Consider the following 14,309-nt stretch of genomic DNA (forward strand, 5'->3'; position numbering starts at 1 on the left):
TGGGTGCTCATCCTGCAGACGTTTAGCAACTGTTAGGTTTTGCTGACTGCAGATCATATACAGTGCTGTCAGCCAGCCTTTCTGAGAGATGTCCTCCATTCCAGTAAATAGGACATTTAGATTTTGAGCCTGTTTTCTCATGCTTATTTTTAGTGAGAAGATTTGTATATTGGCTTGACTTCAAATTTTTCATAAAGAACCTGATTATTTAGAATTCAGGCCACATGCACAGTGGTTGCTGTAGAGAGGAAAGCACACATCGCTTCTGGTTTATTTATGTGTTCTGAGAGAAAGAATGGAGAATTCCTGTACCAAATCATTAATAAATTCAGCAACCGTTTGGCTGATACTTAGTGTGTACCCTTGAGAATAAGAACTAGCGGTTTGCCAAAACATTCCTCTAGTGTATTCTGTAACAGTTTATTCTGTTAACCTGAATATTTGCTTGTTCCATAAGCAGAGATCTCACCTCTACTTAACAGTAGAGGGCCGTGAAGTTGCACTTTCAAAGCATTGCTGTTAGTTAGCCCAGGCTGCCATTGATGCTTCTGTGTAACTCCCATCTGTCTTTGGATTTTGTACCTACCATCACATGTATAAAATATGGCCCTCAGTCATCTAAATTCTGAACACCATTATGCAGCCATTTAAACCCAAGGGAAATATTCCCTTTGACACCAAATTGAAATATGTGGCTTATAATTCTTTCGGAATACTAGCTTCTGTTACTTTAAAGGGTCCAAGGAACCCCCACTTTAGGATGTTTTGTATTTGTTTTTGGTTTTGGTTACTGAGTGAGTGCACCTGTGCACCTAATCTAGCCAGGCTCTTGCACCAGTTAGACCATGTGGCACACAGGAAGACAGCATTTGCTCCCACAGGTAGTTTCTTCCTGAGTTTTCTTTGAAGCTGTTAAACTTATGTGATGTGAGGGATTCCACTTACTGCCTCTTTGACTGGATTTTAGCAGTGAACTATAAAGCTGAATGTCCATGAAGGTCACTCTGGTTTCTCTGAGAAACCATAGCGTCTCTATTTCCCGTTAAAGATCACCCATTTAAAGGAGCTTGTGACTCTGCTTGGAAAGGGGTTCTGAGGAAGTCAGTCCTGGGGATAAGCTGACAGCCCTGTGTTCTTCTCTTGCTGTCTCTCCAGAAAACACATCCAGATAGCTCAGCTCTCACAGACCAAAGCTATGGGCTGTCTTGATGTTTTTTAGTGTTCAATTCCAGGCAGACTGAGTTCCCACAGAAACAATGGGAATAACTGATAGCAGTACAAACAGTGGTAGTAAAGGGTTAACACTGGATCCATGGCCTGAGTGATCATGAGAGCAGATCAGCTCTGCTGAAGGGGGGCAGTGCTTTGTCCTTCTCCCTTTTTTGCATATTCTATTCTAGGGAACTCCTTCATTCTCTTCTGATGTGGATACACATTGCAGAGGCTTCTAGGTTTTGGCTCCAGGGGCCACACTGCTCTGAACATTTCTGTTCATGGTGTTGGGAGACACATTGCTTTTCATGGCTCAGGCTCCTGTATTGAAAGGTAGACAAACAAGAGAAACACATGCAGATGTATTTAATAGAAGTTTTATGTGCCATGTGCCCCTGGATCTTTCAGAAGAAACAAAGTCAAAGGAAATGGGTTTTGGTCGTAATAATTTACATCCACTTAGCCAGCTTCTTTGGATCTTAGTGTTTTGTCTTTCTGGAGTTAGGGGCATTCCTTAAGGCACTAGGAGAGCACCTCTGCAGTGACACTCTCCTGGTCAGGGAAGGCCTGCTGCAGGGGAGGGTGGCAGATGGTCAGAGGCCACTTTGCACAGATGTCTGGAACTTAATTTTCCTGGGTTAGCTTCCAGGGCTTTCCAGTTTCTTGCTGGTGCGGTGGAGTGAACAGACTTCACCTCCCATCCATATATTTTCTTCTCTTCTCTTTTTCTCTCTTGATAAAGCCTGCTGGAATGAAATGTAGTGTGCACTGTAGGGCTGTGGTCTGTGGTCCCTGGCTTCTGTGTAATCTCTACTTCTCCCAATTATTTGCTTGCCCCTCAGGAAATTACAATATTGAGTTGAAGTTTATGGTGAAATGGATTATCACAATTAATGTGCACTGAACCCAAGATGCACAAGTTATGGAAAGTTTAGAAGTCAGAACTAGTCCAAGTCAGGGCTGCTTCTTGAAAAGTTAAAGCTTTTTTTTTAAACAAACCATTAGTAATGTGACAAGACATACCACACCACAGTCAGGAGCAAGAACACACTCATGTTCTCTGCTTCTCCTCTCTTCTAGCCTTTTCTTACCCTATACAGTTCAGAGCTCCCTGACCAGGGACTGATGTTTTCCATAGTGGTCTGAGTGAGTGTCCCTTTATCAGTTGACAGTCAAGGCCATCCTGCACAGACTTGCCCACACGCTAGTCTGATCTAAATAATTGTTCAATCCAAACTTGGTTCCCAGGTTTTGGGAAGCTGGCATTCAAAACTCACCATCATAAGGTCCGTTTAATTGAGGGTGTGATTTGCTATTGTGTTTTGCTGTTCTTCTTAATATTCTCCATGTTTGCTGCAGTGCTACCTGTGCTGATCCCAAACTCCTCGGCCTCCTAAAAGTGCCACCAAGGTGGGCTTCCACTGTTACTAGATCTCCAGGCTGGGCAGGGACAGCACTCCTCTATTTCATTTGTGAATATTAAAAGCCATTCCAGTCTTCAAGAGTCTTTGCTGAGGCAGACATGTGCATTTTTATTTTATTTTTATTTTTTAGAGAATTAGATGTTGAAGCTGATTTACCAGGTTTATGCTCTCTTAGGACTAGGCTCATTGGGTATTATAGAGGTCAGGCTAACAGGCTTTTTACATTTTCTTTTAAATCTACATAATGTTTGAGGTTCATTTCTTAATTTTCTCTTTTTGTTTTAGAAGTCAACAATATTACTCAGTTGAAATGTGCTGCTTATTTTGATTTTTGAAAGTTGGATCTGTGGCTGGAGAAACAGTTCAGCAGTTAAGAGCCTCCTGCCCCGCAGACACTCAGTCTGTTCCCAGCAGGAACTCTAGCTTCAGAGCATCAGTGCCCCTTTCTGACCTCCACAGGCACACCACACCCACCCCCAGGCGCGCGCGAGTGTGTGTGTGTGTGTGTGTGTGTGTATGAAAGTAAAGAAAGAAAGAAAAGTCCAAGGCTGGGTGTGGAGCCCTCAGCTTTAACTCTAGCACTCCAGAGCCAGAGAGAATCTCTGAGTTTGAGGGCAGCCTGGTCTGCCTACCAAATCCCAGGATAGGCAGGATAATAGAGAGAAATCTGTCTAGAAATAAATAAAAAACAAAGTTTGGCCTACAGTTGACACAGATGATCTTAGAAATATTTATAATGGGCTAGTATTGTAGACACCTCTACTTCTAACCCAATTAATGCTGCTTGCTTCACGAATGCCAGCCTGTTCACCTCAAAGATAAATCCCTTGTCAAGACTCTGTGAACAGTGTAGTCTTGGTGGCCTTTCATATGCTCTTACAAAGTGTTTCTTGTTTGTTTGCAGGTCATAGGTCATTAATTTGGACGCTGCTGTCTTAAGTCTGTGGCCATGGCACCAGAACACAGTAAGTAGCAATGTTGCAAACTTTGGCTTTCTGGGTTTGAATATCTTCCTGGGGGATGGAGCCCCCAGATGCATTCGGGCAAATGGATGTTCACTTAGTTAAACCCCAATATGTATGTTTTGAGTTTCTGATTGCAGAGAAAGAAATATAAAAGCAAGAAAAACAACTTAGTTTCCTCTTTTCAAAGGGCATTCACTTTATTTCCTGGGGTTTGATTTTTTTTACTTTCACATACAAATACATGGTGATAGTCATGACCTACATGTTCCTGTACACCCAGTGTTTGCCTGTAGTGGCCAGCAGAATGGGCAGCATGGCCGGACTGTGTCACTCATGCTGTCTATTCTTTGTGTTAGGGATCAGGGAGGCTGAGCACAGCTGAAGGGTGGACCTGGTGAGCTGTAGTCTCAAGCTGCCTGTCCACAACTGGCTTGCCAACTTTGGCTCCATCATCAACTCTGAGGCAATGCCTAGCAAGGGGGATGGTCTCAGAAACAGCCCTATGCTCCTGTTCTAGCTCATGAGACTCTGGGTGGGAGACCCTGTGGCAGGATTGCATCAAGAGACCTCAGTGGGAGACCCTGCAGCTGGAGACCCTGAGGCAGGTGTACCTGGATCTTCTGGCAGAAGTCACCTTGTACTTAGGACAGAGCTCAGGGAAGCCTCCGCTTCTCTCCCTGGATGTCACTGTATGCTGTTGTGAGGTCTGGTGTGGCTTTAGCCTGCTGGCTCCCAGCCCGAGCAAGAAAACCACACAGGGTGGAAGACAAATCCAGAACCCAGGGCAGCCAGCCCTGGAGCCTGTCCCCTCTTGGGATACGCAGTGTTTGAGCCAGTCCATTTCCTTTCTGTTAAAGCCAGTTTGAGATGGGAGCCAAAGCACCCGAATGATTCACTTAATCCCTATTTTATTTTTAGTAATCCATTAGTTTCCCCCAGGGACTGTGGGAGTAATTGCAAAGCAAGGCAAAATAATACCGTTAAATTAAACTGGCACGGCGTGGTGTTGACTGGCATCCTCTTTGCTCTCAGCGGGAGTCAGCTGTAGTGAGTTAGTATTCAGGATGGGAGGATAAAGACGGAACCTTGAGATGCGCACTCGCTCTCTCTTCCTTTTCACCCAGAAGCTTGTGCCTCTTACTCAGCTGTTCACAGAGCCTAGGAAGGGCCTGGGCCCCAGGCACCAGCCTTGCTCTCAGAGAAGATGTGTCTGTAGGCAGCATGGACCTGTGCTGTCTTCCTAGAACACATTGTACTCATGTTTTTAACACTTGTTTTTTGATTTTAAAAATTAATGAGTGCTTCAGATACGAAAACAGTGTGAGGAAGAATGTAATCCACACCCATCCATCTCTACAGCACAGGAGAAGTTTGTCCATCCATCAAGCAGTTAAAACCCATGTTCCCCTCCTCTGCCCCCAGGAATCACAGCTCCACTTTTGTTTTCTATTGAGGTGGGTCTCCTGTATCTGAGGCTGGCCTTGACCTTGCTGTATGGTTGAGGCTGGCATTGAACCCTGGTATTCCTACCTCTACCTCCCACTGAGATCACAGCACTGTTCTACCAGGCCTGATTTGTGTTTGTTTTAACTTCCAAAAAGAAAAAAGAAAAAAAAAAAGCAGATGCCACACACTCACTGTAAAAGCACAAGGAGGTTTACAAGAGATACAAGGTCAGTGTAAGGCTTTTGGTTTGGTCAAAGGCACTTTGAAAGATGTGCTGTTAGCACATTCAGTGTTGCTCTGTGAGTCACGATGAGCATGGTGACAGCTTTTATAGAGCTCACTCTCCAAAGCTCTTTCTTTGGCTGCATGGTCTGCTGCTCACTGACCCCTGCAGGTTTGGGTTCTCACAGGGTGCTATCACTATGAGCTTCTTACTTCCTTGGTAGTCTTCACCCTGTGGTCAGGGCATAGGCTGTGGGCAAACTTCATCTGTGCGTTTTCTGCACTGTAGCAGTATCTGGTGGCCTACAAAGCTTCCTTCTGGGCCCTCTAAACTGACCACTTGGTCATTCTACTACTTTATTTGTGGCAGTGGTTACAGAAAAGATATCTCCCCTAAGCTGACTGCAGCCACTCTGAAACAATACCTGTATCACTGGGAGCCGCTTCAGGAAGCTTCGATGTGCCCTGTTTCCTCTGTGAGCCAGTGTTGGGTCTTAGAGCCAGTGTTCTTGCCTTTGTTTGTTTTTAATTTTGTGTATGAGTATTTGGTTTTGCCTACCTGCATATCTGTCCACAGAGGCCAGAGGAGGATTATAGCCAGTTGTGAGCCGCCATTCGGGGGTCAGGAACCAAACCCTGGTTTTTGGCAAGAACAGCCAATGCTCTTAAACTTCAAGCTATCCCTCCAACCCCTATATATAGCATTCTTGACAAAATGTAAACCACTTAACTTATGCATTATAAAAGCATCTCACGTGCTTTTGGAGGGTTTCTGTCATGCTCTCCGTGGGAGTGCTGCCTTCCGGGACAGGAACAGTGCAGTTGTCTATTCCTTCATTCAGAAACCAGTGTCCTAGCATCACAGAAACACTTCTTTTTATTCCATGGGTAATTTTTACTTAAATGTTTAGCATTTGCTGAAGAGCAAACTACAATTTTTCCCTCCATACTTTTATCTGTACAGGAAGAAAATCAATGTCTTTTATTGAAATTAAATTTTAGAACTTTATCTTTCATACATATGTTCTGTTGTTATTAATAGGGTGGGTCTTGATTTTGTTTTAACTGTAGCTACTCTCATGACCATCATGACTCAGAATCAGTGTGTGTGTGTGTGTGTGTGTGTGTGTGTGCACTGGCCTGTGCATGACTGCTCGCACATGCATGCCTATGTGGAAGTTAGAGGTGATTAATATTTGGGTATCCTCTACCATTTCCCAGGATTTTGGGGTGGGAGATTTAGACAGGATATCTTTTTATGTAGTTCTGGGTATCATGAGACTTTATGTGGACCATGCTACCCTTGAACTCACAGGGATCCGCCTGACTCTGCCCTTTCAATGCTAGTATTAAAAGTGTGTACTTCCATGCTTGGTCCCATCTTATGTTTTGAGCTGGGGTCTCTTACTAAATCTGGAACTTGCCATTTTAGTTAGATTTCCTGACTCAGCAAGCCCCCAGGATCGTTACTGTCATGCCTGGTTTAGATGAGTCTAGGATCTGAACTCAGTGTACAAATCAAGCACTTTAGCCATCTCCACAATAGCAGATCCAAAATCTTGCATTTAAAAGTTGCTTTTCAGCCAGATGTGATATAAACAATACACAATAAACCCACCTACAATCCCAGCACTCTGCAAGCTGAGGCAGGAGAATCATATACACAAAGCCAGCCTTACCTACATAATGAGGTGCTATTACTGTGGTCCCTGTTTAGATTTGCAGTACATCGTGGTAATACTCAATCCATGAAGCTTGTGAGAAAGTACACTAAATCTTGAGCATTCATTGGCAACATAATACATTCAGTATATTGTAGGCAGAACATGATAGAACACACTTTTAATCTCAGCCCTTTGGAAGGCAGAGGCAGATGGAGCTCCAATTTTTTTTTTTTTTTAAGAAAGAAGGCTTTTCTTTTTTTTTTTTAAGATTTATTTATTTATTTATTATATGTAAGTACACTGTAGCTGTCTTCAGACACACCAGAAGAGGGCATCAGATCTCATTACGGGTGGTTGTGAGCCACCATGTGGTTGCTGGGATTTGAACTTCGGACCTTTGGAAGAGCAGTCGGGTGCTCTTACCCACTGAGCCATCTCACCAGCGCCGGAGCTCCAATTTTGAAGCAGGCCTAGTGAGTTCCAGGTCAGCCAAGGTTACCTGGTAAGATGCTGTCTCAGATAAACACATGTACAAACTCATGCACGAATGTGTACCTGTAAAATAAAGATGTCATTTTGGATGTTTGATCCAAGGAATATAAGTCCAAAGCCTGTAATAAGTCTCCTGTCTTATTTTCTTGTTTAAATGATTTTGGCACTGTTTGACTTTTCAAACTTAGCTCACTGAAATCTTTACCGCAGGCAGTTAGCTCATCCATCGATAGCGCTGTTTCTTGTAGACTTGTATCTTCTGTTACTCTGAGGTGGGACTTGTTGATTTGGATTGTTTTCTGTCCTCAGAATGACATGGTGCGTTTGTGGGCTGGACAGTGGGTCGAGGCACTTCTTCAGGGACTCAGATCTGTAACTAGGCCCTGCCCTCTGCACTGGAAATTGTTGGCCATAGCTTAGTGATTCTGGGAAAGTAATACATGGATCATCTAAACAGGCACAGGCCATGCAGGTTGTTTTCTAGTCTCTGTGCTGAGGCGTAGGTAATTAGAATGGGAGACTTGGTCTGATCTTGGAGAACGAGGGCAGGGTGACTATACATGGGTGAAAAGCTGAGGAATGGTCAGGCTTACAGCACCCTTCTGTGAGCAAGGTGGGCACTGTTGCTGGTCTCCCCACTGCATTCGGTGCCCACTGTTGCCCTTCTGAAGGGGACCCCAGGACCTGTGGCCTGACCCTCACAGAACTCCTGAGGCCGCAGCAAGCCTGGGCACTCGTGTGTCTGCTTGCTTCCTTCTAACTCCCACCCTAGTCTTTCACAGTTAGAACAGAGCTTGGTATTTTTCCTTTCTTAGAGTGATTCTCCCAGTGACTTACTGCCAATACAGTGGGTAAAAGTCATGTTTTGTGTTCATTACGTAAAGTCAAATCTTTATTTTCCTAATAATAATGTTGGTATATATTAATTTACGTATTAAAAAGGTAAAATATTTTTTCACATTTTAATTTCATTTAGAGCAAGTTTAAAATAATCATTGAAAGTTGAAGATATTTTTAAGTCACTCAGGGATGGAGATGAATAACTATTCTCTGAGACCGTCTCTTAATTTTTTGTGGATTTATGAGTTTTTCCTAACCCCCTTATCTGTCTTAAGACCATGTAGGCAAAACTCTATTCAGTAGCAAAACGACCCATGTCACCTGTAACATGAGTTGACTCTCTAGTGTGGCCTCAGTTTTATTATCTCTCTAGAATGTGTATGGGTGGGCATCTGGAAGTAGAAGAGAGCTCTAACTTGCCTGTGACTTGTAGGTGGATCCAGTGCGTGGTCTGTGGCTCTACTGAGTGCATGTGAGCTGGGTTGGTTATCTTTGTCAGTTGGGGACAGATGCCTAAATTATAAGGCTATTAATATACCTGTATTAATACAGACTTATTTAGTGCCCAGCTAACCTCACAGCTATTCTCTTTCTGTCATTAGGAGCCAAGAGACATTCTGTAGTACCACAAGCAAATCCTTACTGCCCCTACTTTCCATTGTGAGAATAACTGAGTTCCTAGACAGCACCTTAGCAGGCCACTGGCCATTCAGTGTTTACCATTAGTGACCATGTGACATCACTTGATGCTTTCTAGCTCACTTGAGTAAATTGTCTCTTCCATGGTGGGGAATATCTCTTGCTAGTGGGTGCAGTGAGTATAAGGGTCAGCCATGAATTCTACAGTTTGTGGGTAGAAAGGCACGTAGCAGGAGTTTGTAGTTGACAGTGTCTGATCTCCAGAAACAAATACATTCTCAGTTTTTCTGAATGAAGACTGATCTCAGAATGGCTCACCACTTTCTTTTCATCACCCCCACCCACATTTATAATTAAGAGAGTTTGGTGTGTGGTGTCAGGGGTCCCTTCTGTAATCTGTAAAGCCCTTTGAAGTAAAGTGTGTTAAGGTTGCCTCTGTCTCTGTTTTGTGTAAATATTTGAGACCATGGCTCCATTAAAGATGATGAAGCCAGTAGGAAGCCCCTGTATGTAAAACGTGGTTCTGAAGGTTCAGGCTCCAGCATCTTTTTTGGGATTGAGTTCTCTAATTGCCTTGTTGTTATTATTCACTCTTTTTCACAACAGGTTCTTACTCTAAGAGTGCCCTGTAACCTAGTGTAGTTCAGGCTAGGTTAGTGTCACGTTTCTAGTACTCCTAAGCCTGAGTCACCCAAGTACTAGGGTTACAGGTGTGGGCTATCACACAGTTTCTTGAATTTTGATGATTATTTAAAATAGCATATTTTCTAGTATATTTGTTCAAAGTATCAGAATCTTAGTTAAGAGTCTGGTAGCAGAGTTTAGAATAACTTCTGCATAGAATGACAGATACTTGTGAAATGTAGGAAATGCAAAGGAACAGAGGAATAAAAACCATGTCTGCTTTGCCATCCGGGCATGGTCATCATTGATGCCATCTGATACATGTTCTCCTAGAACTTGGAGCACACCACTGGAGGGTCTGGGGACACCAGCGTTACCAAGGGATGTCCTCAGACTGAAAGCTGTCGAGAGCCTTGGGGTGTGAAGCAGCTTCAGAGCATCTCTGGTTCTGCTGATTATGGCTCTCCATCCTGTGATCGAGGGGAGAGAGGCTCCTTGAAGAGAAGCTGGGTGCACTCTGCTCAGTGATCTTGATTAGGGTCCATTTCTCTCCTCTCTCCCTCTCTCTCTCTCTCTCTCTCTCTCTCTCTCTCTCTCTCTCTCTCTCCCTCCCTCCCTCCCTCCCTCCCTCCCTCCCTCTTTCCCTCTCTCCCTCTCTCTCTCCCCCTCCCTCCCTCCCTCCCCCTCCTCCCCCCCTCCCTCCCTCCCTCCCTCCCCCTCCTCCCCCCCTCCCCTCTGTCAGTTGGTCTGTCTGTCTGTGAGGCACCATCACATGAACAGGCTCCTAACTAGAGAGGCATGTAACTTTGGAGAAGTTGCTCTGCTCCTGTAATAAAGACAGGAAAGAAAAGAGATTTTGAGACTTGTGTGTGGCAGTAATGGAGGGCTGAGCGAGTGTCTGCACCTGTCTGGTATTTTGAAGTTCATTCTGAGAAGTGCCCTCTCTCCTGTGCTTCCTTGCATTGTGCTATATATAATAGGAGAACCTAAGGGAGCTGTATTATAAAGACTGTGAAGGAATGTACACTGTAGTTTTGTTAAACCTGGTGACTTGGCTTTTGAGTGTTCTTGTGTACTGGCAGAAGATCTAGAGTGTTTCCTCTGACCCTAGCTGTCACAGCGGAAGGCCTGGCGTCAGTGTTTCCTCTGACCCCCTGTCACAGCAGAAGGCCTGGCGTCAGGTTACTGGTGGCCCTTTCCCCGCCATTGCTTCTCTTTGAAACCTCCCCTTCCCAGTACCCAGTCTTTTCCATGGGAGGTTCTCATTTCTCACTTGCTCACTTTTCTTTCCTCGACTGCCCCATCTCTGTTCCTTCTCTCCCCTCCTTCCTTCTCTTATCCTTCCTAGCAAAGAGCTCTCTACTAGCTCTTCTGATAGTACCCCAGGCTTCTGCACCTCTGGATCATTTTGCTGTTTTATTTATTGTCATCATCTCTGTCCAGATTCACTGGATTGAGATAGGTCAGCCACTGACACTTGATAGTTTTAGTCACAAATTAACCAGTTGCAAGGTTTCTGTGTGGTGACTCAACAAAGGTCACCAAACACATTGTACTAATCTCTTAGTTTAAATGGACCGTCTGTTGAGGCATGAGTGATAGTTCTTTTCTGTGAAAACCAATGTACCCAGTTACATGGCAGCCCAGAGTGGCCAAGTGGCTGACTAGCTTGTTCTCTTAGCTAACTCCTCCTCCCAGGAGTCTACTCTACTTGCGTCCTTTGACCTCAGCTCTGAAAGTTGTGTTTCAGTTGTGGGTGCTGAGGGTCATGCTTGCTGGACACTATTAGATAAAATGGGAAGTGAGACTGGAAATAGGAAGAGAGTGAGGCCACCTGTGATAGTCAAGCTGGTAAACCTGGTTGGCTCTGTGGTGCTCCGGAAGGTCTGCACTCAAGGTCTAAGCCACAGAGCCTCGGGTGACTTGCCAAGAGCATCTGACGTGTGCATTTTACTTTACATTCAGACTTTCTAGTGAATTCTGCAGAGTCAAAGGACATAGTCTTCAATGTATAGGCACACTTCTATATAAGCCTGGAGTCCATTGGTAAGTTTCTGCATTGGCTCTTTAAGCTTTGTGTTGGGCTCTTGGAGGCAGCTCCTGTCTGTGAGCACATGGTAGCATCAGTAATAGTGTCAGGCCTTAGGTCCTCCCCTTGAGCTGAATCCCAACTTGGGGCTGTAAATGGACCTCCTTTTCCTCCGTCTCTTTTGCAGTTCTTTTAGACAAGAACAATTCTCGGTCAGAGTTTTTGACTGTGGGATGGCAATCCCATCCTTCCATTTCATGCCCTGCTTTTCTACCGGGGGGGGGGGGGGGTGGACTTTACAAGTTCCCTCTCCTCATTGCAGGGCATTCTAAGGCCCCTCCCTTTGAGTCCTGAGTCTCTCACCTCCCAGGTCTCTGGTACATTCTAGAGGGTCCCCCTTCAATCCCCTACCTCCTGAGGTTGCTTGTTTCCATTCTTTCTGCTGACCCTCAGGGCTTCACTCCTGCCCCCCCCCCCCCCAAACCTGATCATGTTTCCCTTTTCCCCTCCCTGTTCCCTCTCCCACCCAGGTCCCTTCCTTCCTCTGCCTCCCTCCCCTCCTCCTTCATGATTGCTTTCTTCTTCCTCCCAAGTGGGATTGAAGCATCCTCACTTGGGCCCGTCAGCTTGATAACCTTGATTTCTGTGGATTGTATCCTGGGTGTTCTGTAGTTTTCTTGGCTGTTATCCACTTATAAGTGGGTGTATACCATGCATGTCCTTTTGGGTCAGGATGATATTTTCTAGTTCCATCCATTTGCCTGCAAAACTCAGGATGTTCTTGTTCTTAACAGCTGAGTAGTGCTCCATTGTGCGAATGAACCACATTTTCTGTATCCATCCTTCCATTTTGGGGCATCTAGGCTGTTTCCAGCTTCTGGCTATCACAGCTAAGGCTACTGTGAACATAGTGGAATACTTGCTCTTGTGGCATGGTTGGTAGGGCATCTGTTGGATATATGCCCAAGAGTGGTATATAGCTGGGTCTTCAGGTAGATCTCTTTCCAATTTTCTGTGGAGCCTCCAGACTGATTGGCAGAGCAATCTGGCTCTACCAGTTTGCAATCCCACCAGCAAAGGAGGAGTGTTCCTCTTTCTTCACATTCTCACCAACGCGTGCTGTCACTTGAGTTTTTGATTCTTGCCATTCTGATTGGTGTAAGGTGGAATCTCAAGGTCGTTTTGATTTGCATTTCTTTAATCACTGAGGACTTTGAACATTTGTTTAAGTGCTTCTCAGCCATTCCAGATTCCTCTTTTGTGAACTCTCGCTTTAGTTCTATACTCCATTTTTTTGATTGTGTTGTTTGGGTTTTTGGAGGTTAGCTTTTTTTTTTTTTTTTTTTTTTTATTTTGAGGTTAGCTTCTTGAGTTCTTTATATATTTTGGATATTGGCCCTCTATCAGATGTGGGGTTAGTGAAGAATTTTTTTCCTTATAAGATCCAGGCCTTGACAGCAGCTGCCTGCCTCAGCCCCCCGCCACGTTATTTTTTGAGACAGGGTTTCCCACTGGCTCTGGAACTTGCTGGATTGGGTAACAGTAGCCAGTGGGTCCCTAGGAGCTGCAGCCTTTCCTCCTCAGCACCGTGGTTATTGCATGTGGCTTAACCAAGGTGCTAGGGAGCAAGTTGCCTTGCTGTGGAGTTACCCGGTGCTTTGCAGCATCCTGGCATCTTCCTAGTAGATGACAGTAGCATGCTCCCACTCTCAGTTTTGTGACCATGGATGTCCCTGGGTCCTGACAAGAGTGAAGACAACCGCAGGTAAAACCCACTCTTCTAAATATTGAAACATTTTCTTTAGTTCAAAAATGAAGTCAAAATCTTTTTTGTTTTCTGTTTTGTTTTATAAGTGGAATATAAAATTTTAAAGCTATTATAAAAATTGTTTGACTTACACCATTACTAAGTTATGAGTATTCTCACCTTACATGTTTCTGTAATTCCATATTAAGCTTTGCGTTAGGAACCTTAAAATATTCTGAAGGGATTTGTTCTTTCCGTGTTTCTATATTTTTCCGCCTGCTCCCATCACCATGGAGCTAAACACTGTGAAAGGCATCTTAGGTTAAAACAGTAACGACTGAACCAGGACATTTTTTTCTTCGTGCTCTTTTTTCCTCTCTTCTGTTCCCTTGGTCAACCGAATGGGATATTGCCTTTAATGTGGGACTCATGGTGGGCGGTGGGGCACGCTTCCTAGAGCATGCTCCCCTGGGAACAGTGCACTCTGGACAGATAGATGAGTGGACACTGAGATGAGGGAAGATGGAGGAGAGATGCTTGGGGAAAGGATGGCGCGCCTCCTACAGCCTGTGCGTTACTCAGAGAGCAGAGGACAGAATAAAGCACGTGAGCTGAGTCTTCATGTAGCAGTGTTGGATTCTTTGAATAAGCTGAGTCCTTACCAGTTCCTTTCCTCCCTCTTTTCAGTGCTGGGGACAGAGAGGCGAGGCCAGGACTCTCCCCTTGAGCAGCACCCTTAGCCCAGCCATGTTGCTGGGAGACATTATGAAACCAAGCACCTGGAGGGCTCCAAGATGTCAGAAGTTAGAGAAGGGCCTCTGCGGGGCCTGAGGCTCCCTGGTGCAGTACGTGCACAGAGCATCTGCAAGGCTGTGGGCCACTGCCAGTGTGCCAGGCTCAGCACCAGCGCCAGTGCCACCCCAGGGAAGCACTGGCTGTGCTGACCCACTGTGAGGTGGCTGGGCCACACAGGTGGACACCCCTGTGGGTGATTGGCTTGTGAGG

The 14,309-nt window shown here is 45.0% G+C and overlaps 1 protein-coding gene across 10 annotated transcripts in view; it reads left to right on the forward strand.

Annotated features, from left to right (window-relative positions):
• The window catches only part of Sipa1l1 (signal induced proliferation associated 1 like 1), a 275,601-nt gene that overhangs the window by 130,707 nt on the left and 130,585 nt on the right, over nt 1-14,309 (forward strand). For all 10 annotated transcript variants that reach the window (XM_029484700.2, XM_029484698.2, XM_021178588.3 and 7 more), the window contains one exon: nt 3,541-3,601. The gene's annotated coding sequence lies outside the window, so the exon portion shown is untranslated. The remainder of the gene's footprint in view (nt 1-3,540; nt 3,602-14,309) is intronic.

This window comes from Mus caroli, unplaced genomic scaffold, assembly GCF_978045245.1.
Source record: "Mus caroli unplaced genomic scaffold, Mus_caroli_1 scaffold_14, whole genome shotgun sequence".
NCBI classification, from domain to species: domain Eukaryota; kingdom Metazoa; phylum Chordata; class Mammalia; order Rodentia; family Muridae; genus Mus; species Mus caroli.